Source organism: Lissotriton helveticus, chromosome 1_2, assembly GCF_964261635.1.
Source record: "Lissotriton helveticus chromosome 1_2, aLisHel1.1, whole genome shotgun sequence".
Classification (NCBI taxonomy): domain Eukaryota; kingdom Metazoa; phylum Chordata; class Amphibia; order Caudata; family Salamandridae; genus Lissotriton; species Lissotriton helveticus.
In genome coordinates, this window is record NC_136058.1 from 364,952,897 (window position 1) to 364,978,474 (window position 25,578).

The 25,578-nt window shown below is 51.2% G+C and overlaps 1 protein-coding gene across 5 annotated transcripts in view; it reads left to right on the plus strand.

Moving 5' to 3' along the window:
- LOC144805765 (GPI-N-acetylgalactosamine transferase PGAP4-like) overlaps nucleotides 1–25,578 on the plus strand; it is a 148,610-nt gene that overhangs the window by 38,666 nt on the left and 84,366 nt on the right. The window lies entirely within an intron of this gene.

A 25,578-nucleotide genomic window follows, 5' to 3' on the forward strand; every position in this document is an offset into this window, starting at 1 on the left:
GATATGGGGGGAGCACAGATATCGCCACGATATGTGTTCCACTGAGTCCAGATCTTCCCCCATTTGCCAGGTTTGCCACGGGAAACATAAACCGTTTTTTCTCGAAACATGCACCAATCCATGTTTTGTTTCCACCCCAGGACTGTCGGAGGCCTCTGGGCGCCCCATAGTTGGGCAATGTCACGCTTGGCAATCATGTTACCTAAGGTTGCCCATCGAAGCTGCGCCAGATTGTAATCATTCGGCTCCCAGACGTTCAACAAGCACCTTCGCGCTTCAGGCATCAGTCGCACACCCGTAACCTCGCTCATTACCGCATGCACTCGATTCCAATAGTTCAGCACAGCAGGACATTCCCAAAGCATATGAAGAAACATAGCCACCATGCCGCATCCACGCCTGCACAATCCATCCGCCGAGAACCCCATTCGCACCAGACGCGGACCAGTCACATACACCCTATGCAGAATTTTGAGTTGGACAAACCGAAGGCGTGCCGGAATAGCCACCTCTTTCGGGGAAGAGATCGCGGCTTGCCAATCTTCATCATCAAGCTCCAGACCATCACTGGTCCACAACCCTCGGAGGTCTTCCAATAAATCAATCCTGGTATTAATCCTTTTTTTTATAAATGAGCGAAATAGTGCTATCGGGGATATGCCCATCTAGTATCCGATCTTCAAGCGGGGATGCTTCCGGCACGTCCGAGCCTCGGGGAAAAACAGACAAGATTGCGTGCCGGATTTGCGCATATCGAAAAGATTCCTTATCATTCAATCCATACTCAACTTTCAATTCCTCAAACGTTTGATTCTATCCTTGATCCACACATCATCAACCCTGCTGATCCCAATCATGTCCCACCGATCGAATCCCTTCGTTTGCCAAAGGGAGCCAAGTTTATCCGAGGCATAGAGTGGAGTAGCCCGGGTCAGCCTGTCAGCCCATCCCGTGGCCGCCGTAGCTCGATACCACACCTGTACCGCCGTTTTAGTGGGACCCGTCAGGGATCTACCGGCTGACTTCGCGTATAAAGCCCTGTTGTAATCGCCGCCGGGCAGCAACCATTTATCCATCGCAAAAGCCGGGTTTAGTGAATGAGCATAAGCGCCGTGGTTGATGGCCCCTAGTTGAGAGGCCCAATAATAGCGTCGGATGTCAGGGAGTGCGATGCCACCATCGTACCAAGGGAGCGTGAGTTTCGAAAGAGCTATACGAGAACGGCCCCCCCATATCAACTGTCGCTGTAGACTTTCAATCTCCCGGAAATAACCGGCTGGTACTACGTCAAGCGTGTTTTGCAGCGCATAAAGAAATCGGGGGAGCGACATCATCTTAAACAACGCCGCTCGTCCCAGGGGAGAGAGAGGAAGTCTGTTCCACGTTTCTATATCCGCTCGAAGACGTAGGAGAGGGGGCAGTAAATTGCGCTCGTAACGGAGCGTGGGGTCCAGGGTAACAAAGATTCCCAGATATTTGAATCCCTCGAGTACCACCGAAATCGGACAACCACGTGGTAGGAGGGGAGCAACGCCGGAAAGAACATAAATGCAAGATTTCGACCAATTGATGACTAGACCGGAATTTTTATTGAAAGAAGTCAAAACATCGAAAAGGACGATCAACGACTTTCGAGGCGACGTAAGGTATAAGAGTATATCATCTGCGTATAGAGATATACGGTCTTCAAATCCCGGTGACCATCTGATACCCTTCAAGGATGGCTCCCATCGCAACCAAGCCGCCAATGGCTCTAAAGCAAGAGCAAACAGAAGTGGGGACAGAGGACAGCCCTGGCGTGTACCCCTACCAAGCGCAAAGGAGGCCGAAACACGCCCATTCACCACTACCTGGGCCAAAGGATCAGTATAAAGCAGTTGCACCCAACGGATAAAGGCGGGCCCAAAACCGAATTTAGAAAGGACCGCCCAAAGATAAGGCCACTCCAGCGTATCAAACGCCATAGTGGCGTCTAGAGACGCCAAGATGGCCGACTCCCGCAGAGTCCCGGCTCGCGCCAGGACTCCATGGAGGCGCCGAAGATTAAGTGCCGTATTGCGATGTGGTATAAAGCCGGATTGGTCCGGGTGAACAAGATCTCCTATAACAGAAACTAAACGAGTAGCAAGAACTTTGGCCAAGATCTTAGGTTCAACATTGATAAGGGAAATAGGTCTGAAGGATTCGCAGCGGTCACGCGGCTTTCCCTCCTTATGGATAACCACTATGGAGGCTAACCGTTGATCAGGAGGAAGAGACCCTCTCTCAAGGGATTCCAAAAACATCGATCGCAAATACGGCGCCAGTACGTCCGGACGGAGCTTGTAAAGCTCAATGGGGAGTCCATTAGGGCCCAAGGCCTTCCCGGAGCGGATCGATCGGATAGCGGTCGCAATTTCATCAACCGAGAGCGGAGCTTCCAGCAGGTCCCGTTCCGGGCCAGACAAGCATGGTAGTGAGATATCACGTAGAAGCAAACGGGAGTCCTGCTCTGGTCTATCGGACATAGGGGAGTACACTACTCGAAAATGATCGGCGAACCGGGCAACAATCCCAGCAGGGTCAGTGATACTTTCACCATTTACACCAACTATGACAGGGATAACTCGACTCGCGCATTCTCTCCTATCCAACCAAGCAAGCAATTTCCCAGCTTTATCCCCCACATCATACAGACGCCCCTGCTGTTCACGACTCATCTCTTTCGCAGCGTCAGTCACAAGTGCTCTATATTCGTGCTGTTTTAGGTCTAACAAGTGCAGCTTCTCAGGGGAGGCTCCAGGATCCAACTCTCCCTCAAGGATGGAAAGTTCAGTTTCAAGACGGACAACCTCCTCCCGCTTACATCTCTTAACATTGCTAATCGATGAGAGGGCTTGTCCCCGAATGACAGTTTTATACGCCTCCCACAAGGAGACAGAAGAAGACACTGAATCCACATTTTCGGCAAAGTAACAATCGATCGCTTTAAATAATTCCACTCTAATCTTAGGATCACGGAGGTACCATGGGTTAATCGGGGCAACCCGACCTCCTGACCCCAGACGAGCGTTCACAACTAACCACAGCGGGGAGTGATCCGAAATACCCCTGGCAAGATGTTTCACCTCCCCTATGAGGGAAGCCTGGGAGGAGGGCATCAAAACATAATCCAATCTAGAAAGGCTGCCATGGGCCCCGGAGTGAAAAGTGTACTGCCGTTGCCCAGGATGATGTAAACGCCAGCAATCAGTTAGCCCCAGTGCCTCCAAGAAGTCCCCCAGCCAGGATTGAGATTTAACGAGGACTCGGGGAGGGTGACGATCATACATGCCGGACACTACTGAATTGAAGTCTCCCCCTACTACAAGCACACCCTCGGGTACTCCCAGGATAACTTTCCCCAGATCAGCATAGGTCGTAGTTTGGAGGCCTGGGGGTATGTAAACCGAGAGCAAAGTAATCACCCTCCCTTCCCAACGCCCTACAATAGCGGCATAACGTCCCCTATCATCAAGCATAACGTCATCAACAGCAAGAGGGAGGGAGGTCCGAACCAGAATGCCCACCCCTCTGGAGCCGGAAGTGAAACCCGAGTGGGCTATGAGACGGTATCCACGCCTATTCATGGCGTGGCACGTATTACCAAGCAAGTGCGTTTCTTGAAGCAGAACCACATCTGGAGACAAGCGTTTTAGCAACTGTAATACCACCCCCCGTTTAATCCTGTCTCCCAACCCATTACGTTCCAACACAGAATGCGTAGTCCCCTATCCCCCATCCCAAAATCCACCCCAGGTCTCCCCCCACACCAGCCGCGACACTGCAACATAGGAGATCATCAGTACTATGCCTTGAATAAAACAAAAAAAACTTAAAGTTGAACCCCCCCAACCCCCCCGAACAACATCATACCCCCCACCCCGCACCCCTGCGTAAGACTCGAAAGCCACCCCAACTTGCAGTGTGCCTGTCACCCTAACATACAACTAATCTACGAAAAGAACCCCAGAGGAGGAAGACACACCCGACCCCCTCCCACACCCCATTAAGACAACACAATAGCGGACAATCGTAGCATAGCATAGCATCAAACCACTGCCGAAAGTCAATACGTTGGTCCCGGAGCCGATTCACTCCCTATTCCTGCTCCATCAGGCCGCCCTCTGCTCCACCGGAGTGTTCCGAATGATCAAATTGTTCCTGTCCAGGGGGCAACGAGTCCAACCAGTCACTAGCAGCTCCAGGATGGTCAAAGAAAAATGTTCTGTCATTATGAACCACACGCAGACGAGCCGGGAAAAGCATGGCATATTTCATGGCTCTCTCTCTCAGTCTCTTCTTCACTCCTTGAAATCCCAGCTGCTTCTGAACCTGTTGGGTGAAGTCCGGGTAGAAGCTGACCGCGGCGTTTTCATATTTCGTAGGGCCCGATGTGCGGGATGCCTGCAGGATCGCATCTCTGTCTCGAAAGTTAAAGCTCCCAACTTGGGCGGGCCACCTGGGATTCGGTGGGCCCGTTCCACTGCAAAAAACTTGCTTAGGCCCTTGGGCGCTAGGTGATTCAAGACAAGGTCCTCCACCAGTAGGTCCACCGCCGACGAGTCCGTCCTCTCCGGGACACCAACCAACCGGACGTTGTTCCGCCGTGCGTGGCCTTCAAAATCGTCCAAGCGTCGGGAGAGGTAGTCACGGGCGGATCTCAAATTACCGACCTCCGTCTGTAATTCAGAGACGTCGGCGACAAGACTGGATGTCTTCAAGTCAAGGGATTTGACCTTCTCGTTAGTCTTTGCGAGGTCTGCCCTGATCAGAATAACATCTATAGCAACCGTGTCAAGCTTGTGGGTCAGGGCCTCATACTGTTGTCCCAACACGGCCTCATCCCAGCAATGGCGCCCATGACGTCTTTCAACGACGGTTCTTCACCCAACAGGGAGTCATCCCCAAAGGTGGCCGGAGGCTTAGTCATGCCGCTCGGAGATCCCTTAGTGAGGGTATAGCGATCCATAACGTTGGACTGCACAGGACCTCCCTGAGTTGCCGGTCTGGTCTTGCGTCTCTCCGCCTCGGGCTTAGTGGTCATTTTAGGTCGTGCGCCCCGGAGGGTATTTTGAGACCTAGTAAAAATGGCTACACTCGATGCGCCCGGATCAATTCTGAAAATAAGTGGAGGGCCGGCCACTGATCAAAGTGCGGCGAAAGTCTAGATCACCAAGCGATGACGCGACATTGAAAGAAACAAGTAACCAGGGCGACCAAGGCAAAGTCAGTGAGGCCAGACCACAGGAATCGAAACTGAAAGTAGAAGACCGGGCATAGGAGCCTCGCCAGGGCCGTTGTTGTTCGATTACCACTGGGCTGGCAGAGAAAGCAAGCCCGGGGCAGTACCCTGGAGCAGGCCAGAAATGTTCAAAAGTCCTTATCTTCGGCTCCCGTGGGCCAATTCGCAGTTCGAAAACGGATAAATGATCAGCAAGGTCACGACCACAAAAGCCCGTCGTCTAAATCAGGATAAGATGCAGGATAATCGGTGGAGGTGGCGAAGGTCCGGGAGCTCTGAGCTCACGCGACCATCTTGGGTGCGCGCTAACAGTTACAGTATTATTGCACGATATCTACAACTTCTCTTGGTATTTGCATATGAGCACACCGATCTCTGCCCACGATCAGCAGTTGGAAATAAATCACGCCCAGGCCAAAACAGCACAATCTTCACAGCGTAGTTCAGTTTCTGTGGAACCTTTTGACCCTGGGTTCCAGGACAGGAGGCCAGCTCTACTCAGGCCCTTGGAGATTCAGTCTAAGACACAGCACACAGCAAAGTCTTGGTAGTCACAAGCAGGCAGGGGCACAGCACACAGCAAGCCCTTCTCTCCTTCAGTTGAACAGCAGAAGAGGTCAGCCCTTAGAGCACACAGCAAGGCAGTCTTACTTCAGTTCCTTCTGGCAGAGGCTCCTCTTGATTGTAGAATCTAAAAATCTGTTGTCAGGGGTCCTTTTCTTATACCCCAAAAAGTCTTTGAAGTCTTTGTGCAAGTGGGCCCTGAGCCCGGTCTACACCAGTTCTGGGTGTTGCTGGAGCACTTGGGCTTCCTGGCTTCTTCCTTCCTTTCAGTGTGAGGGGCAGAGGTGACAGCCGCCCAGCAGGAGGTGGAGCCAGCATTGTGGCAGGCAGGCACAGCCCTATTCACTCCCAGGTGCTATCTCCTCCCACCACTCTAGTTGCAGATGCAGTCATTCAACCACGGGCTGACTCGGACAACCTCCTGGGGGCTCCCCAGCCCCTGTCACCCTCAAACCAGACAGTCAATCCACAAGCAGGCCCAGGCACACAGAAAGGTTAGACAAGAGAACAGCCATTTGCTAAAAGTACTGTTCTCAAACACAGAATTTAAAAACAACCTTTCCTAAAAGATGTGTTATTAAATTCTGATTTCAGGGATATCAATCACTTATGTCCCATCTTGTTCCTATGAGAAGATAGGTTGGTATCCATTGGGACCAGCCTCCCTCATGTTAGTCTAAGGAGCAACATAACCTTGCAGCAGTGAGCACACAAAATGGCTGCTGCTCACTACCAGAGCATGTTACCTGCACTAGTACATGCTCTACCTTTCCTATACACTGCACCGTACATGCTCTACCTTTCCTATACACTGCACCCTGCCCTGGGGGGTACCCTGAGCCTTCCATAGGGGTGACCAATGTGTACATAAAGGGAAGGGTTAGGCCCAGCCAGTGGGGACACTGTCCAGGAGGACATGGCAGTTTACTGACTGCACACAGGCACTGCGGTGGCAGGCCCGAGACACCATTTTAGGGCTACTTATGTGGGTGGCGCAATCAGCGCTGCAGGCCCACTAGTAGCATCTGTCATCACCAGCCCTGGCACACACAGTGCACTTTACTAGGGACTTCATGGTGATACAAATATGCCAATCAGGTATACCCAATCTATATGATAATTTACATAGGGAGCACTTACACTCTGGCACTGATCAGCAGTGGCAGAGTGTCCAAAGCATCTAAACCAGCAAAAACGAAATCCAGTACAGCATCAAAAATACAGGAGGCAGAGGCAAAAAGATAGGGGAAAACCATTTCAAGGGTGTCAGGTCTAACACGTGTCCCCTCCAGCTGAAAGTGGGGAGAACTACCCAACCTCTTGGGAGTCCTCTTCACTAAGGCGGAAGAATCTGGACAGACCATCAGCGTTGGCGTGTTCTGTGCCAGGGCGGTGTTCCACCGTAAAGTCCATTCCCTGTAGGGAGATGGACCACCTCAACAGTTTTGGGTTCTCACCCCTCATCTGCATTAATCATCTGAGGGGTCTGTGGTCGGTCTGAACACGGAAGTGAGTTCTAAACAGGTAGGGCCTCAGCTTCTTCAGAGCCCAGACCACAGCAAAAGCTTCCCTTTCAATTGCACCCCATCTCTGTTCCCTGGGGAGTAGCCTCCTACTAATGAAAACTACAGGTTGGTCTCCGCCCTCGTCGTTGATCTGTGAGAGTACTGCTCCCACGCCTTGCTCTGAAGCGTCTGTCTGCACAATGAACTCACTGGACAAGTCAGGTGCCTTAAGCACCGGTGCTGTGCACATGGCAGTTTTTAGGGCATCAAAAGCAGTTTGACAGGCCTCGGTCCAATTCACTTTCCTGGGCTGATTTCTAGAGGTTAGTTCTGTCAGAGGGGCAACAATGGTGCCGTATCCTTTGACGAACCGTCTGTAATACCCGGTGAGGCCTAGAAAGGCTCTCACCTCAGTCTGGGTCTTGGGGGGTTCCCAAGCCAGAATGGTATCAATCTTTGCCTGTATGGGCGCCACCTGGCCGCTCCCCACCTGGTGTCCCAAGTACACTATTGATCCCTGCCCTATCTGGCACTTACTGGCCTTGATAGTGAGGCCTGCCTTCTGCAGGGCCATCAACACTTCACAGAGGTGTTCCTCCCAAGTGGAGCTGAACACAGCAATGTCGTCCAGGTATGCAGCGCTGAATTGCTCCAGCCCGGCTAGTACCTGGTTGACCAGTCTCTGGAATGTGGCAGGGGCATTTTTCAACCCAAAGGGCATGACGCGGAACTGGAAGTGCCCCTCTGGCGTTGAAAATGCTGACCTCTCCTTGGCCCCCTCAGTTAAGGCAATCTGCCAGTACCCTGAAGTCAAATCAAAGGTGCTGAGGTACTGGGCAGCTCCCAACCGATCCACAAGCTCATCAGCTCTGGGGATGGGGTGTGCGTCAGTCTTGGTGACCGCATTGAGCCCACGGTAGTCCACGCAGAAACGAAGTTCTGGAGGGCCACCGGGCGTAGCAGCTTTCTTAGACACTAAGACCACTGGGCTAGCCCAGGGGCTGCTGGAGGGCTCAATTACCCCTAGCGCCAACATCTTGGAAACTTTTTCCTTGATGCTGGCTCTGATCTTGTCAGCCACCCTGTAAAACTTTTGCTTCACAGGCAGACTATCTCCAGTGTCCACATCGTGGGCGCACCAGTTGGTGACCCCTGGGGTCAGGGAGAACAGGGAGGCGAACTGACCCAAGACCTGGCGACAGTCCCTCTGCTGCTCTGGGGTCAGGGTGGGCGAGAGGACCACACCATCCACTGACCCGTCCTGCTCCTTGGCTGCCAGGAGGTCAGGGAGAGGATCACTATCCTCTTCCCCTCCAGCATCTGTAGCCATGAGCATAGTCACTTCAGACCTCTCAAAGAGGGGTTTGAGGCAGTTCACGTGCAACACTCTCAGGGGCTGCCTGGGAGTCTTCATGTTAACCAGGTAGGTAACTTCTCTCTTGCGCTCTACCACCTCATATGGCCCGGTCCATTTGTCACGGAGCGCACAAGGCTCCACCGGCGCCATCACCCACACTTTCTGACCAGGGTGGAACTCAACCAGATTGGCATTCTGGTCGTACCATCTTTTCATTTCCTCCTGGCTAGCCTCCAGGTTCTCTTGAGCGAGCTTCCTGAAGCGCTTTGTCTGGTTGCGGATGGCCAGCACATAGCTGAACACATCCTGGGGGTTTTTCCCACGGGATTTCTCCCACCCCTCCTTCACCAGAGTGAGAGGTCCTCTGACAGGGTGGTCATACAGTAACTCAAAGGGACTGAACCCTAAGGATTTCTGAGGCACCTCCCTGTAGGCAAACAACAGGCATGGTAACAAAACGTCCCACTTCCGTCTCATGGGTTCTTCTAGGCCCATAATCATGCCCTTTAGGGTGCGGTTGAACCTTTCAACCAACCCATTTCCTTGAGGGTGGTAAGGAGTGGTGAACTTGTAGGTCACCCCACACTCCTCCCACAGAGACTTCATGTACCTAGAGATGAAGTTTGTACCCCGGTCGGAGACCACCTCTCTGGGGAACCCCACTCTGGAAAAGATCCCCATCAATGCACGGCCCACCACGGGGGCTGTGATTGTCCTGAGAGGGACTGTGGCATGGTCCACCAAGACCAGGATGAACCTGTTGCCTAAGGCGGTCTTGGGATCCAGGGGCCCCACGATGTCAATGCCCACCCGCTCAAAAGGGGTGCTCACCACAGGAAAGGGTTGGAGGGGTGCCAGGCACTTCCCTCCGCTTTTGCCACTGGCCTGACATGTTTGGCAAGACTTACAAAAGGCACCGACGTGCTTTTTCATCTGGGGCCATTAAAAGTGGGCGACAAGCCTGTGATAGGTCTTATGTTGCCCCAGATGTCCTGCGAGAGGCACGTCATGAGCCAGACCCATTAGGAAGTTCCTGAAGCGCTCGGGTATCACCAGCACACGGGCTGCACCGGGCTCAGCGAACTTAGGCTCACTATAAAGTAGATCATCCTCCCAGTAAATCAAATGTTCCTTGGACCCTAGGCCTGCTGCCTGGTCTGCAGCCTGTTGCCGCACACCAATGAGAGAAGGGCACTCCTTCTTAGCCTGGCAGAACTCCTCCCTGGAGGGACCACCCTCTTGCTGCCAATGGGTCTGCTCAGGCAATTCCCCCAGTTCGGCCACCTGCTCCCCTGTAGGTTCCAGGGCATCCCCCTCAGGTTCTGCTTCCTCCTGGACCGTGGGATCGGCGGGGGCTGGTTTCCCGCGCCCTCTGCCCCTTCCTCTCTTGGCAGGTTCCTGGGCCATTGTTTCAGGCTCCAGTTCTGCTGATTCACCCCTACTGGCTGCCATAGCACGTGTGGTCACACAGATCCACGCAGGCAAGCCCAACATCTCCAAATGAGTTCTGTGCTCTACATCCTTCCATGGGGAACTCTCCAGGTCGTTACCCACTACACAGTCTACAGGCAAGGCATCACTGACAACAACTTCCAAAAGTCCAGAGACTCCCCTCCATTCAAAGGGAACACGTGCCAACTTGCAGAGGCGCACTGAACTGTCAGCTGCCACCACAGGACGGAGTACATTGGGAATGATCTGCTCTTCGGACACCCTCTGACACCGTACAGATGTCACGCTGGCCCCTGTGTCTCCCAGAGCCTCTATCTCTTTTCCATTGATGGTCACCTTCTGCCCCTATTATTTAGTGTTAAGGGGCAGCAAGGTTTCCTGTGCCATCTCTTGGTTTCCTAAAGAGACAAGGGTCATCACTGCTAACCCCTCCTCCCCACTGGAAATCAAATCCCCTCCCAAAGCTACACTGGCTAACCCTGGGGCTAGAGCACCAATGGGTGCTGGAGGTTTGTTGAGACATTTAGGGGCAATGTGCTCCACCTCTCTACATGCATAGCAAGTAGGCTGAGCTCTGTTGTCCTGCCTGCCCTTATGGGGCCAAGGCCTCTTAGGCTTGGGGGGTTGGGACTCCTTCTCCTTGGTACTAGTTTAGGGCCCTTTAGAGAACTCCTTACTGTTACCCTTGTCCTCCCCACCCTTCTGCTGGGGACTCTGTCCACCCTTGGCAGGGGTACTTACCACCCCTTGTGGACCCTGGTGCTAGTCCAGCGGTCCGCCTCCTTGGCAAGCTCACTGGGATCAGTTAACTTGCTGTCTAAAAGATGCTGGCGCAGCTCTGGAACACATAGACTACTCAAGTGCTCCTAACTAATCAAGTGACACAACCCCACATAATCAGTTACTTTGCTGCCCTTTATCCAACCTTCCAGTGCACGCCTGTACATACTCACACACTCCACCCAGGTACTAGAATCAAGTTTCTTGAAGTTCCTAAACTTCTGGCAGTACTGTTCTGGAGTAAGCCCATACCTGAGGCATAAAGCCTCCTTCATAGCGGGGTAGGTTAAGGTACCTGCTGCTTCTAAGGGTGCCTAGACATCCCTCCAAGAGGCTTCAAAATGCTTCCACAAACCTGCCCCCCAACTCTTCTCAGGCACTTCATTCATCTTCAAGGCAAGCTCATAGGATCTAAACCATGCATAGATATCCTCACCCCTCTGATAATTCTGCACCAAATCTTTGGGTATGTATACCTTACCCGCCTGCACTGGCTGTGCGCTGCCACCATTAGAACTGAACTCCCCTAGTTTAGCTTTAAAGTCCAGCTCCCTCAGACTCAACTCATGAGCCAACTGGAGTTTCTTCTCCTCCAAAGCGAGATCATTCCTTCTCTCCTCCGCCTTCTTCTCACTGTCAAGGCGTAACTTTCTCTCTTCTGCTTGAGCCTTGAGTTTAAAAAGCTCAATCTCATGGGCCCTAGCCCTCTGATTTTCCTCCAGCTCCTCACTCATGAGAAAGGCCCCTACTGGAATGGTTGATGCCAGCCCTAGAAGCTGGCCTATTCACTGGTAAATCCTGGGATTCAAAACCAATCACCTGTGCATCCCTCTCTCCAGTAACATCCTCTGAATCAACATGTTTGGTCTCCCATCAGGCCCTTAGAGCTTTCTGTAGCTCTTCCTTGTTTGCGCTGCCCTTCACTGGGCATCCAAGCTGTTTGCAGAATTGCTTCAGTTGCTCCTTTTTATATGTGAGCAACTCCTGAATTTCAAATTCCAATTCTACTCCTTCGCTTGCTCCTTTCTGAGACATGATGCTTCCTAGGCTTTCCAAAAATAGGTTTCACCAAAAAGAAAAAAATCAGGTGCAATATGTGGCTGCTAAACTAGACTAGTGGTGTACGCAAAATCACTGCAGGTCAAGTGCAAATAATAGTTCAAAATCCCACCGCTGCCACCAATGTTAGAACTGGGGGTCTCTAGTTGGCAGAGGTAAGTACCTTTGACCAAGTAGGGACCCCTACTTCTAGTCAGGGTGAAGGAATACACACTGTAGATAACCCCTGCTCACCCTCTAGGTAGCTTGGCACGAGCAGACAGGATTATCCCCAAGGCAATGTGTTAATGTATTTGCACTCAATCACTACAATGACCCCCCAGTACACCACAAATGTAGACCACACAGGTAAGTATATCAAAAATATGACTTTATCTAGTTTCAGCAGTAAAAAGGCAGTTACAGTATTATTGCACGATATCTTCATCTTCTCTTGGTATTTGTATATCTTCTAGGAAGGTTTCACACGTTTAAAAAGCAGTCTCAAGTCTCTTGAAAACTATCACAGGAATAATGCAGCTGTGGTGTAGGCCAAAGTCAGCTCTACGCTAATTCTAGGGGTGTTTAATTAGGTTCCCCTCACCGTTGCGCTCCCTCTGAAGCCTCAGCGTAGGAGAAAGCTCGAGAACAGCCCCGGCCGGTCCCGTCAGCTCTCCTGCCCGCTCTCGACAATCCAACGAGCGGCGGGGAGCTAGTGCGGCACTTCTTTACTGGTACGACAGGCCGGGGGCGTTGAATACTCGCGTTGCTCCCTCGGCGAGGACGGGTCTCTCTTCGGCTTCGAGCGCGGCTTCCAGCAATGCTCGGATGTCGCTGGCCAATCCGGTCGCGGCCCTTTCGACAAGCCTCCACAGACATCCGGGAGTCAGCTAATGACAGTGCGGCTCCCGGGACGAGCCCCTAGTGACGCGCTAGCCTCACCAATGGCTGCGCGGCTCGGGCAATGACGCGGCGGCGCTGGGGCCAATCCCAGCACGGCGTTGGTGAGGGGGCTCGACTCTCTCGTCCAATGAGAGAGCAGCGGGCTCGATCTTGGCTTCGGCAGTGCCGGCAAGGTACTGCGAACTTCTCAGGGTGTTTCTGGCCCCGGGCAGTGGCGGTGAAAAGGCGGCAAGTGATGTTCGAGGGCGCGGGTCACAGCTAGACCGCCCTCACGGCCACAAGATCTTGTTGGGGCAGAGCTCACGAAGGGAGGCACCACGGACCTCCGACCCTCGCAGAATATGTGCCGATGAGCACACCGATCTCTGCCCACAATCAGCAGTTGGAAATAAATCATGCACCAGGCCAAAGCAGCACGATCTTCACAGCGTAGTTCAGTTTCTGTGGAACCTTTTGACCCTGGGTTCCAGGACAGGAGGCCAGCTCTTCTCAGGCCCTTGGAGATTCAGTCTAAGACACAGCACACAGCAAAGTCTTGGTAGTCACAAGCAGGCAGGGGCACAGCACACAGCAAGCCCTTCTTCTCTCCTTCAGTTGAACAGCAGAACAGGTCAGCCCTTAGAGCACACAGCAAGGCAGTCTTCCTTCAGTTCCTTCAGCGGTTCTTCTTCTGGCAGAGGTTCCTCTTGATTGTAGAATCTAAAAATCTGTTGTCAGGGGTCCTTCTCTTATACCCCAAAAAGTCTTTGAAGTCTTTGTGCAAGTGGGCCCTGAGCCCGGTCTAAACCAGTTCTGGGTGTTGCTGGAGCACTTGGGCTTCCTGGCTTCTTCCTTCCTTTCAGTGTGAGGGGCAGAGGTGACAGCCGCCCAGCAGGAGGTGTAGCCAGCATTGTGGCAGGCAGGCACAGCCCTATTCACTCCGAGGTGCTATCTCCTCCCACCACTCTAGTTGCAGATGCAGTCATTCAACAACGGGCTGACTCAGACAACCTCCTGGGGGCTCCCCAGCCCCTGTCACCCTCAAACCAGACAGTCAATCCACAAGCAGGCCCAGGCACACAGAAAGGTTAGAAAAGAGAACAGCCACTTTCTAAAAGTACTGTTCTCAAACACAGAATTTAAAAACAACCTTTCCTAAAAGATGTGTTATTAAATTCTGAGCCCAGGGATATCAATCACTTATGTCCCATCTTGTTCCTATGAGAAGATAGGTTGGTATCCATTGGGACCAGCCTCCCTCATGTTAGTCTATGGAGCAAGATAACCTTGCAGCAGTGAGCACACAAAATGGCTGCTGCTCACTACCAGAGCATGTTACCTGCACTAGTACGTGCTCTACCTTTCCTATACACTGCACCCTGCCCCGGGGGGTACCCTGAGCCTTCCATAGGGGTGACCAATGTGTACATAAAGGGAAGGGTTAGGCCCAGCCAGTGGGGACACTGGCCAGGAGGACATGGCAGTTTACTGACTGCACACAGGCACTGCGGTGGCAGGCCCGAGACACCATTTTAGGGCTACTTATGTGGGTGGCGCAATCAGCGCTGCAGGCCCACTAGTAGCATCTGTCATCACCAGCCCTGGCACACACAGTGCACTTTACTAGGGACTTCATGGTGATACAAATATGCCAATCAGGTATACCCAGTCAATATGATAATTTACATAGGGAGCACTTACACTCTGGCACTGATCAGCAGTGGCAGAGTGTCCAAAGCATCTAAACCAGCAAAAACGAAATCCAGCACAGCATCAAAAATACAGGAGGCAAAGGCAAAAAGATAGGGGAAAACCACGCCAAGGGTGTCAGGTCTAACACCCTTATAAAAAAACCTGGGCCAGACCCCACAAATCCCTCTAATTATCGTCCTATTTCCCATCTCCCCTTCATAGCCAAAATACTGGAGGCTCATGTGTCGAGATGTCTCTCGAATTTCATCGAACGCTCTGACTACTTAGAACCCAATTAACCGGCTTTCGTCCTGCACACTCAACGGAGACTGTGATCCTCGCAGTCCTGGATACTCTCAGAGCAAACACTGACAGTGGTGACCACCAGGCCTTGGTGTCTCTGGATTTGTCGGCCGCGTTTGACACGGTCGACCATAACATCCTGTTGAACCGTGTCGAGCAGGCTGGCCTAAGGGGACCCGCACTCAGATGGATATAATCTTTCCTTTCCGACCGGACTCAATCAGTCAGGCTTGGAACTTTCACTGCTCCTAAACTCACCTCTTCCTGTGGGGTTCCTCAGGGTTCATCTCTATCGCCGCTATTGTTTAATTTATATCTCAGACCCTTGATACACTCTCTAAAAAACAGCAAGATCACCATTTTTAATCATGCAGATGATATTCAGTTGATAATACCACTGAGTTCCCCAGACTCAGCGGCAGAGTTCCGGGCGACCATGTCTCACATACAGCGCTGGATGGACCTGAACCACCTGAAACTCAACCCAGGCAAGACGGAACTAGTGTTGCCTGGGAAGAGTGAGATTAGCTGGGGCCCGCACTACTGGCCGGCGGACCTGGGATCCCCCCCTACTGCTTCCTCCTCGGTCAAAAGCTTAGGGGTCGTTCTTAATGCTGACCTCCCGCTCAAAGGACAGGTGGGAGCAGTTATCTCTTCCAGTTTTTTCCAAATACGGAAAATTAAGAAAATTGCCCACTTGCTGACAGAATCAGCACTCATACAGGTGGTGATAGCCCTGGTACTCTCGCGTCTCGATTTTTCAAACGCTCTCTACCTCGGCCTGCAAGCGGGCCTGCTAAAACGACTCCAGATTGTTCAGAACCAGGCAGCAAGACTCATCTGGAAACAGCCTAAATGGCAGTCATCCAGACCGGGACTGTCAAAACTTTACTGTTTACCAATGGCTCAAAGGGCTGCCTTTAAGACGGGATGCTTAGCTTTTAAGGCTCTGCACGGTAACAGCCCCAGCTTTATTAAAAACATGATCACCAAATATGAACCCCAACATAACTTACGCTCTGCTCACGTCCACTTGGTAACTATCCCGTCATTGAAACGTAAACGTCAAGGAGGTAGCTGCTTCTCCTACTTGGCCCCCAGTTTCCGGAATTCCCTCCCTTTGTCACTTATGAGCTGTGACAACCTCCTGGTCTTCAGGAAAGCCCTGAAGACTTGGTTGTTTGAGCAAGCTTATGCCTAGGAATTCTGGGCTACTTCCCTCAGACTCAGCGCCATGAAACCTACGGGTGTACGTGCGTTCTATAAGTTGTTATTAACATAACATAACAAGGAGTCGCAGGCCCCGGACACTGCAGAGTATGAGGTACTATGCAAGTAGAAATACTTTTATTTGATTTGTTGAAATCGTAAAAGGGTGGAACATACCTCCATGTGGTAAACAACAACATATTGGATAAAATAAAACATGCCCCCTGTGCTGGGCAGCATTGCACAAATATACATGATGAGTAAAAACAGGGAGAGCGCTTTTAAATATACAAGAAGAATAAAAACAGGAGTAGCACTATATAAGGCAATGGCCCTCTCATTAGAAGATTGGGGCCAGCAAATGACTGTTATAACAAGGGATGCAGCACACGTTAGGGCTTATATATGATTAAATGTGTCTGTCCCCCCTGTCTCAAGTAAAGTGCTTGCAGTTTCTTAGGATTAAAGAGAAGAGGAGGGGGAGGAGAATAGGCTGTGAAGTGCATCAAGGAGGATCTGGGTCTGGCTGCAAAGTGTCCATATGTCCCAGTTCCTGTTTTGCGGCTGCCTTTTTTTCGAGCTCTTGAGCCGCAAATGTCAGGAATTTTATTGTTTTGCAGGAAAGTTGTATCGAAGACCCACTGAGGCATTTTATCACAGCCGCCCTGCAGGTCCTGACTTATGTTTCTCTTAGGGTTGGCCTCAGGAGGATCTTCCTTAGATTGTGTAAGGAGGGGCAAATACATAAAAGATGTAATAGCGACTCTTCTCCCTTGTCACAGAGGTGACAATCCAGAGATGGCAAGGTCCGTAATCATTTTGGGGTAAGGTCTTTGATCGGAAACCACCCAAATTTCAGTAAGCTTAGTTTCCTCTTATAGTGATCCCTGAAGCATTCTTGTAAATAGGATTGTTGTTTCAGTTGTTTATACGTTGGCATCACGATCCAGGCATGACTTTTGCCAGCCACTAATGCTTTGTCTATTTGCAACAATGCTTGTTTGATGGCTTTGTTAGTGGTTTGTTTAAAAGCAAGATATGACATTGGTGAATGCCAAGCTTCTTCCAGGTATAGCGATAGAAGCGCTTGTCTAAGAGTCTTGCGTGTGGAATTGGTCTGCCTAGCCTGCTTTTTTATCTCTTCCCAACAGTGATGGGCAAGCGTGTTATCTTCAGCGGCCCTCATTCGCCAGTAATATTTGTCCAGGACCCCTTTTTTGGCCAGTACCTGGTTTGTTAATCCGTATTCCAGGCTATTTGAGCTTGGGAAATATGGCACGGAATGAAGAACAGTTTTTAAAAAAATCTTGATTGAGCAAGATTTAGCGTTTTAGAGTCCTTAGTGGCCATCATTTTCGAGCCATATGTAATTGAGGGCAGACATTTTGCAGCTACAACTGTGGTGGGTGGGAGGAGTCACAGGCATTAAGAGCAAGGCTGGAGCAAGCGCGATGGGATAGAGGGCCTCACCGGACTCGTGGTGGGCTGCTCGGTAGCACCGCTGCTTGAACTTGATACATTGGATAAACGCTGCTATTTACAAATGGATCGCTGTTTTTTAAAACTGTTTTTTAAATTTTACCTGTGTCACTGAATTGAATTTGCCTTCCCCGCATCTCACTCCCTTAGCCCCTTCACTTCCGCTTTGGCACTTCCGGGCTAATCTCGGTCTAGTGTGTCTAATTTGCCAGCCACTGCACAGCAGGGCTGAGTGGTGGGTGGGAGGAGTCACGGGCATTAAGAGCAAGGCCGGAGCAAGCGCGCTGTGATAGAGGGCCTCACCAGACTCGTGGTGGGCTGCTCGGTAGCACCTCTGCTTGAACTTGATACGTTGCATAAACGTTGCTATTTACAAAACTGATCGCTGTTTTTTAAAACTTTTTAAAATTTTAATAGTGTCACTGAATTGAATTTGCTTTTCCCCGCATCTCACTCTTTGCGCCCCCTCACTTCCGCCTTGGCACTTCCGGGCTAATCTCGGTCTAGTGTGTCTAATTTGCCAGCTGCTGCACAGCAGGGCTGAGTGGTGGGTGGGAGGAGTCACAGACATTATGAGCAAGGCTGGAGCAAGCGAGCAGCGCCTAAGGCTAGCCTGTCTGCGCCCGTCCGTGCCCAGCTGGGACCAGGGGCCAAGACCCCTGGCCCCCGCCTCCGGTATTCTAGGCAAGAACTCCTGTCATTGGAGCACTGCAGCCCCATCACGAAATAACCGCCTGGCTTCAGCGCGAGGGGCTGCTAAAGTCACAATCCAGCTCAACAAAACGTAAGGACACAACAATCCTCATAAAAACTGCAACCCCACAAGGATGCAGCTTTGCGCTGCTCAATACACGCTCACTACAAAAGCACATTCTCGAGGTCTTCTCTCTACTTCAGGAAGATCGCCTCGATATTCTAGGGGTCACGGAAACATGGCTTGAAGAGTCTTCTACCCCAGATTTGGTCGCATCTCTGCCACATAATTTTGCGGCCATCAATCAAAACAGAGCAGGTAGCACGAAGGGGGGAGGGTAGCCTTTCTCTATAACCGCTCCTTTAAAACAGAAACCATCTTTTCAGAAAGCATTGAGGGCGCTGATGTACTAGGGGTTAAGTTCTGCTCCCCCACTGACTGTTTGGCAATACTTCTAGTCTACCGCCCCCCACGCACATCACAAGGATTTGTTGAACCTTTCCTGGAATTAGTCCCCGACCTTCGGTCTCGCTATGAAGGATTAGTAGTAATCGGGGACTTCAATGTCCATTGGGAGAAAATCCCAAAGGACAGTCAGGCAAAACAATTAGAAGAGGCCTTGATATCGTTCTCGGCCAAAGGGTGGTTGGATCAACACATGAGAAGGGTCACGCACTGGACTTGATCTTGACCTCCTTCCCGCTGACCAGTCCGATCATTATCTCCCCCTGCTCTTGGTCAGATCACCATTTAATGCAGGGCCAACTCGCATTTCCAGGGTGATCGGTAAACCCACCGCCAGGGTGGAAAGTTCTACGAAGCTGGAACAACATTAGAGCATATGATCTGGTAGCCACCCTAAAAAACTCCGACCCACCTACGCAATCCAAGGGCGACTTAGAGGCCGATGGCTCCAACCTATCATTAAGTCTCAAGACCGCCATAGAAGCAGTAGCACCTGCACGGATGGTGAGAATCTTGGACAAGGGGAAAGGTGCCCCCTGGTTCAATGATGCTCTTAGGTTACTGAAACGATCCCTCCGCCAGAGCGAGAGAGCCTGGTGCAAAGATTATGAACCTAGCACCCGGGCTTCCAATGCAACTGCGTTCGCCGCCTATAAACAGGCCATCATATCCCGGAAAGCTGAATTCTACGAGGACAGAATTGCTGACACCAGTAACCCCCAGAAACAAACCTTTAAGGTCCTGAACGAGTTAAGGAAAAATAAGGAGCAAAAACCCTCCTTTACCCAGGAAGACTGCCACAAATTCCAGTCCTTTTTTACTAAAAAAATAAAGGATCTCCTGACGGAAGTTCATCGCACCCTGAGCTTCATTTGTCCCAGAAACCCCACCCCCACATCCCCTTTGATTGACCATCCTTTAATCACCCTGCCATTACTCACTAAGGAGTCCCTGGCAGTCCTGATTGGGCGAGAGAAATCTGGGTCACCAGCTAACCCCTGCCCACCTAAGATTTTCGAGTTGTCCCTGCCAGGAATCGAGGACGATGTGCTCTCCCTTCTTAATCGCTCCCTGGAATCAGGACTTGTTCCCACCAATTTTAAGGAGGCTCGTCTTATCCCGCTCCTAAAGAAACCAGGCGCTGACATTAAGATCCTGAAAAACGTTAGACCAATCTCGCAGCTGCCTTTCTTAGCTAAGGTAATTGAACAGCATGTTCTCCCTTTTCTTTCCCGTCATCTTGAAGATAATCATCTCTTAGAACCGAATCAGGCCGGTTCAGGGCCCATCACAGCATCGGAATTGGTTATGCTTTCCGTGCTGGATGAACTGAGACTCAGGGCAGACAAAAAAATGCTGTGTGCCCTGGTGCTGCTAGACCTCTCCGCGGCATTCGACACGGTCAACCTTGACCAATTATTGTCATGGTTGAGGGATCTCGGCATTCAGGGCACTGCCCATGCCTGGTTAAGTTAATTTCTAAAAAATCGCTCCCAGAGAGTTCAACTGGCACATCTGGTTTCCAACCCAGCAGCTCTCTCATGCGGAGTTCCCCAAGGCTCAGCACTTTCACCCCTCCTTTTCAACGCCTATCTACAGCCCTTGATCTCTGCACTGAACCAGATGCAGTGCCGGATCTACAATTATGCGGACGACACTCAAATCATTATTCAAATCGACCGTTCTCCAACGGCATATGCAAGTATGCAAAATATATTAAAATTCACGGTCAACTGGATGTCAGCCAACTCATTAAAAATAAACCCTGATAAAACAGAGGTGCTGGCGGTCACCACAGCTTCCAGTACTTGGAATGATCTCTTCTGGCCAAAAGAACTGGGACCTTTTCCTGAACCGGCAGTGGCCGTGAAAAGCCTGGGTATTAAAATCGATGTCAAACTCTCTATGGCACAACAAGTCTCGGCAGTCGTTGGTACTTGTGTGGGCCTCTTGAGACAACTGCGTAAACTGTCTCCACTCCTTACCTCGGCCACGCTCAGACGGGCAGTCTCAGCAATGATCCTGTCGTGTCTAGACTATGGCAACTCTCTGTACGCTGGCCTCCCTCAACAACTGTTGGCCAGACTACAAACTGTCATGAACGATGCAGCAAGACTAATCTTTAAAAAATCAAGACGGACTCACGCCACACCATTGCTACGTGATCTCCACTGGCTCCCAATCAGGCAGAGAATTATATTCAAGGGTCTCTGCATTACTCACAAAACCCTGCACGGCCTAGCCCCAAGCTACATCAAGGACCGCATTGTCCCCTATGTCCCCAGAAGGACACTTCGATCAGCAGAGGCTCCCTAGTCTGCCCCAGTTTCAAACTATCCTCTATGGGAGGGTGAGTGTTCTCTACCGCGATCCCCTTGGCCTGGAATAGCCTTCCAGTGAGCCTACGCAAGGAAGTGAATCTCCTGCTGTGAGAAGTTGGCCTGATAGGTGATGTTTCCAATTCTGGAACCACCTATTATCAGACCAAACAATCCCTTATGGTGTCAGGTTGTAAGTCAACCTTGTTAGACAAGCTATCCTAGGGGTAGCATGGACTAAGCAGCCTAAAGGCTTAACTTAAGAGGTCGTGTTAAGCGAGCTGTTTTACCACATACAATCCTGTAATATCAAATGAAAGGACACCACACAAGTATATATTATAAAAATATATGTGTTTATTACTAAAAACAATCCCCAGTATTCTTTATGAATAAAGGGGCACAAGCGTTAAATCAAAAGCACAGTTTAAACATACAAAGTTGCACAATTATGGATGAGGGCGGGTGGCCACTCAAACCATATACTAAACAAGTGGTATAAGAGATACCAATCGAACAGTGGTTAGGCCTAGGGCCTAGGGAATCGCTGGGAGCAGTCAGGACAAGCAGTGCTGAAGTCGGGAGAGGCCCACGGGATTCGGGAGCAGTGCGGAAAGCGCACGCATGCACCAATGTTAACCAATGGTGCGTAAAAATGACAAAGTTAGAGTTTAAGGACACTTCCGCTGAACCTAGAGGAACAAAACTTAAGACACAGACCCTAGAGGTGTGCACCAGTGTGGGAACACCGGCGGAGCAAAGTTACCTCACCCACAGGAAGCGGGTGCACAGGGTCGAAGTTGAGTCGGGTTTCGTCACGCAGGCTCTTGGTGCTTGGAGCTGAAAGGGCTGCAGGCGGGGTGAAAGAGAAGTGTCCGGTGGAGTCCAAGGGTGGACTCGAGTCGAAAAGTACCTGAAAGCAGAGGGGACAGAGTCTGGGTCACTCAGCAGTGACCAGGGTGGAACCAGGACGGAACCAGGCAATGTCGGGCGCAATCAGGTCGCTGTCGCGGTGCTTCTCTCCGCTGTCACGTGGGCTCTGGGGCATCTACGACGTCCAGGAGCAGGTCACGATCTGTCCCACGCAGGCTCTCACCGTCGGCGCTGTCGGCTTCAAGATTGGAGCAAACAACACTTGGCAAAAGCAATCCACGCGGAACCAGGAGATTGCTTCTTACTCAAACCAGGAAGGTCAGAGTGGGGGCTCCTTTTCAGGGGAGCTGGTGCAGATCTGGAGCAATCAGATTCACAAGTCGGTTTCAAGTTTTCGTCGGCACAGGGGCCACTAGCCGACTGGCAAGTGACCGGGCCAACGCGTTGAGCCAAAAGTAGCAGAAGGGCCCCACGCAGCACTCGATGAGTGTAGAGGGGTGAGCTTCGGTGCAAGAGTGGCTCAGGGTTGGGGCTTCTCAAACCCCGGTGCACAGCTTCGAGGGTCACTCGTGGGCTGCACGGTCAGAGTCTCGTGGTCAATTCAAGATGGCGTGCCCCACACTTCCGGTCGCCTCCATGGGTCTCAGCTCTGCAGGGACTGTGGATCGGGCTGTTGGAAGGCAGGCAAGCTTGATCTCGTCGATCTCAGTCGCTCGAGTTCCGGCGGGAACTGCAACCAAGTAGACGTCGAGGGCTGGATGGTGCCTGCTGCTGCAGGGTGGTCACTCCTTGACCACAAGGGAGATTCTTCGGGCTTCCACGTTGAGATGGAGGTCCAAGGGTCCAGAGTTTCGTTTCTAATGTTTCTTCCAGGAAATCTGATGTGCATTGGCACTGCTCCCACTCTTATTCGAATCTGGGGGGCGTGATTACCTGCTAGGTCCCCCCCTATGGGTGGGACCCAGGAAGGGGGTGGATACACCCCTTTCCTTTGATCCAGGCCGCCCTGGCACGAGGGCTGGAGTGCCCCAGAACCGGTTTGGCCGGATTATGCAAGGGGCAGCCTTGTGCGCCCCAGGCAGTGTCTGGTTTCTTTCAGACCTCCCTGCTACAATCCACTATCTCCTGTCTGGAGGGTGGTGACACCCTCCTGTGGCAGGAAACCCTTTGTCCAGGCCCCATTTGCTGAGTTTCGGTCAGCTGCAGGGGTCCAGACTCTTGTCTGTGGCAGAGGCATCCATTTTGTGGATCTAAGGCCCTTTTAGAAATTAACCGCATTAAAGTAAAGGAACATGTCTTACCCCTCTAGAGGGGTGGAATGCTATCCCCGTCGCCAGAACTGGCGAGGGGATAGTATTCCAAATCGCATGACACCTTACACGACATGTTTTGATAAAGCCAAACCAGAGTTGCTATATAACCGCGAGGATTATAAGGCACTTAAGAGTATATGGTATGGCATTATCCTGAAACAGCTTAGGGAGTTGTTCCCGACAGCTGCAGACAGGCTCAGCTCATGCTAGAGCTCCATCTCACATTAAACCACGCACTCTGCCTCCAGGATTGATGAGGCCTTCCATAGGAGTGGCTCACAGGTTTATATGTGTCCAGATATAGGTTTAGATATAGGTATACTATATCTAAGTAAGGGGTGATTACACCACCTTACCCCAGCTGAGTGATCAGCCAGTTGTGTCAATTTAAGAACCAGCCAGGGGTGGCAAAAGATATGCTGCAGCCCCTGGTAGGCCTTGGTGGCCCCTATGCCCTGGGCACCTATAGTGCATTATACAGGGGCTGACAAGGAGTCCATTTCCAATTGGGGTATGTGCCTATAGCACATGTATCATTAATTTAGTGAGAGAACAGCAGGCTGGGGGTCTGATCAGCAGGCCCACAGCCTCAGTAGTCGAAAACCAGTGAAGCAAAAAGCAAAAATTTGGGGCGACCATAGGATAGCAGACCCTACTCTCCTACACAACCCCCCCCAAACGCAGGGACATTAAACTAACCTTGACCAGATAAGTCTTCATGTTCTAAGTGGAAGTACCTGGAGAGACCATCTGCATTACCATGGTCAGTCCCTGGGCGGTGCTCCACTGTAAAGTCCATCCCCTGTAGGGAAATGGACCACCTGAGCAGTTTGGGATTTTCACCCTTCATCTGATTGAGCCATAAGAGGGGCTTATGGTCTGTCTGAACTAGGAAGTGAGTTCCAAACAAGTAGGACCTCAACTTCTTCAGGGCCCAAACCACAGCAAAGGCCTCCCTCTCAATGGCTGACCAACGTTTCTCTCTAGGGGTCAGCCTCCTGCTAATGAAAGCAATAGGCTGGTCTTGACCATCTTGATTAAGTTGTGAGAGCACAGCTCCCACCCCCAACTCAGAAGCATCTGTCTGTACAATGAACTGTTTGGAGTAGTCAGGACTCTTCAGGATAGGTGCAGAGCACATGGCCTTCTTCAGGTCATCAAATGCCTTTTGACAGCTAACTGTCCACTGAACCTTTTTTGGCATCTTCTTGGATGTCAAGTCATTTAATGGTGTCACTATAGACCCATAGTTTTTCACAAACTTTCTGTAATACCCAGTCAGGCCCAAGAAGGCTCTGACTTGTGTCTGGGTAACTGGAGGAGCCCAGTCCTGTATGGCCTGGATTTTGCTCTCCAGTGGCTGAACCTGACCTCCACCTACTAGGTGGCCCAGGTATACAACCTTACTCTGCCCTATCTGGCACTTGGTGGCCTTGATAGTCAGGCCTGCCTTTTGCAGGGCCTCCAAAACTTTCTTCAGGTGGATCAGGTGATCCTCCCAGGTGGAGCTAAAGACAGCAATATCATCTAGATATGCTGCACAGAAGTCATCCAACCCAGCAAGGACTTGGTTCACCAACCTTTGGAAAGTGGCAGGTGCATTCTTCAAACCAAAGGGCATTACCACAAACTGATAATGTCCACTAGGGGTAGAGAATGCTGTTTTGGCTTTTGACTCCTCAGCTAATCTGATTTGCCAGTAGCCAGCTGTCAGATCAAATGTGCTCAGAAACTTGGCAGAAGCCAATCTGTCAATGAGCTCATCTGCTCTTGGAATGGGGTGAGCATCTGTCCTAGTGACAGCATTGAGACCCCTGTAGTCCACGCAAAATCTCATTTCTCTCTTTCCATCTTGGGTATGAGGTTTTGGCACAAGGACTACTGGGCTGGCCCATGGGCTCTCTGATGGCTCAATCACTCCAAGCTCTAACATCTTTTGCACCTCAGCCTTGATGCAATCCCTGACATGGTCAGGTTGCCTGTAGATCTTATTCTTCACAGGCAGACTGTCACCAGTGTCCACTACATGGGTACACCAGTCAGTCTGGCTGGGTGTGAGTGAAAACAAATGCCTGTGGGCCTGCAAAACTTGTCTGCAGTCCACCTGTTGCTGGTCAGTGAGGCTGCCTGCCAAGGCTACTCCATCAACTGAACCATCATCAGGGTTCTGAGAGAGCAGGTCTGGGAGAGGGTCACTCTCTTCCTCCTGATCCCCATCTGTGGCCATGAGCAAGCTCATGTCCTCCCTGTCCACAAATGCTTTCAAACGATTCACATGGATTACCCTGTGAGGGCTCCTGGGTGTTCCAAAGTCAACCAAGTAAGTGACTTCTCCCTTCTTCTCAATGATAGGATAGGGTCCACTCCATTTGTCCTGGAGTGCTGCTGGGG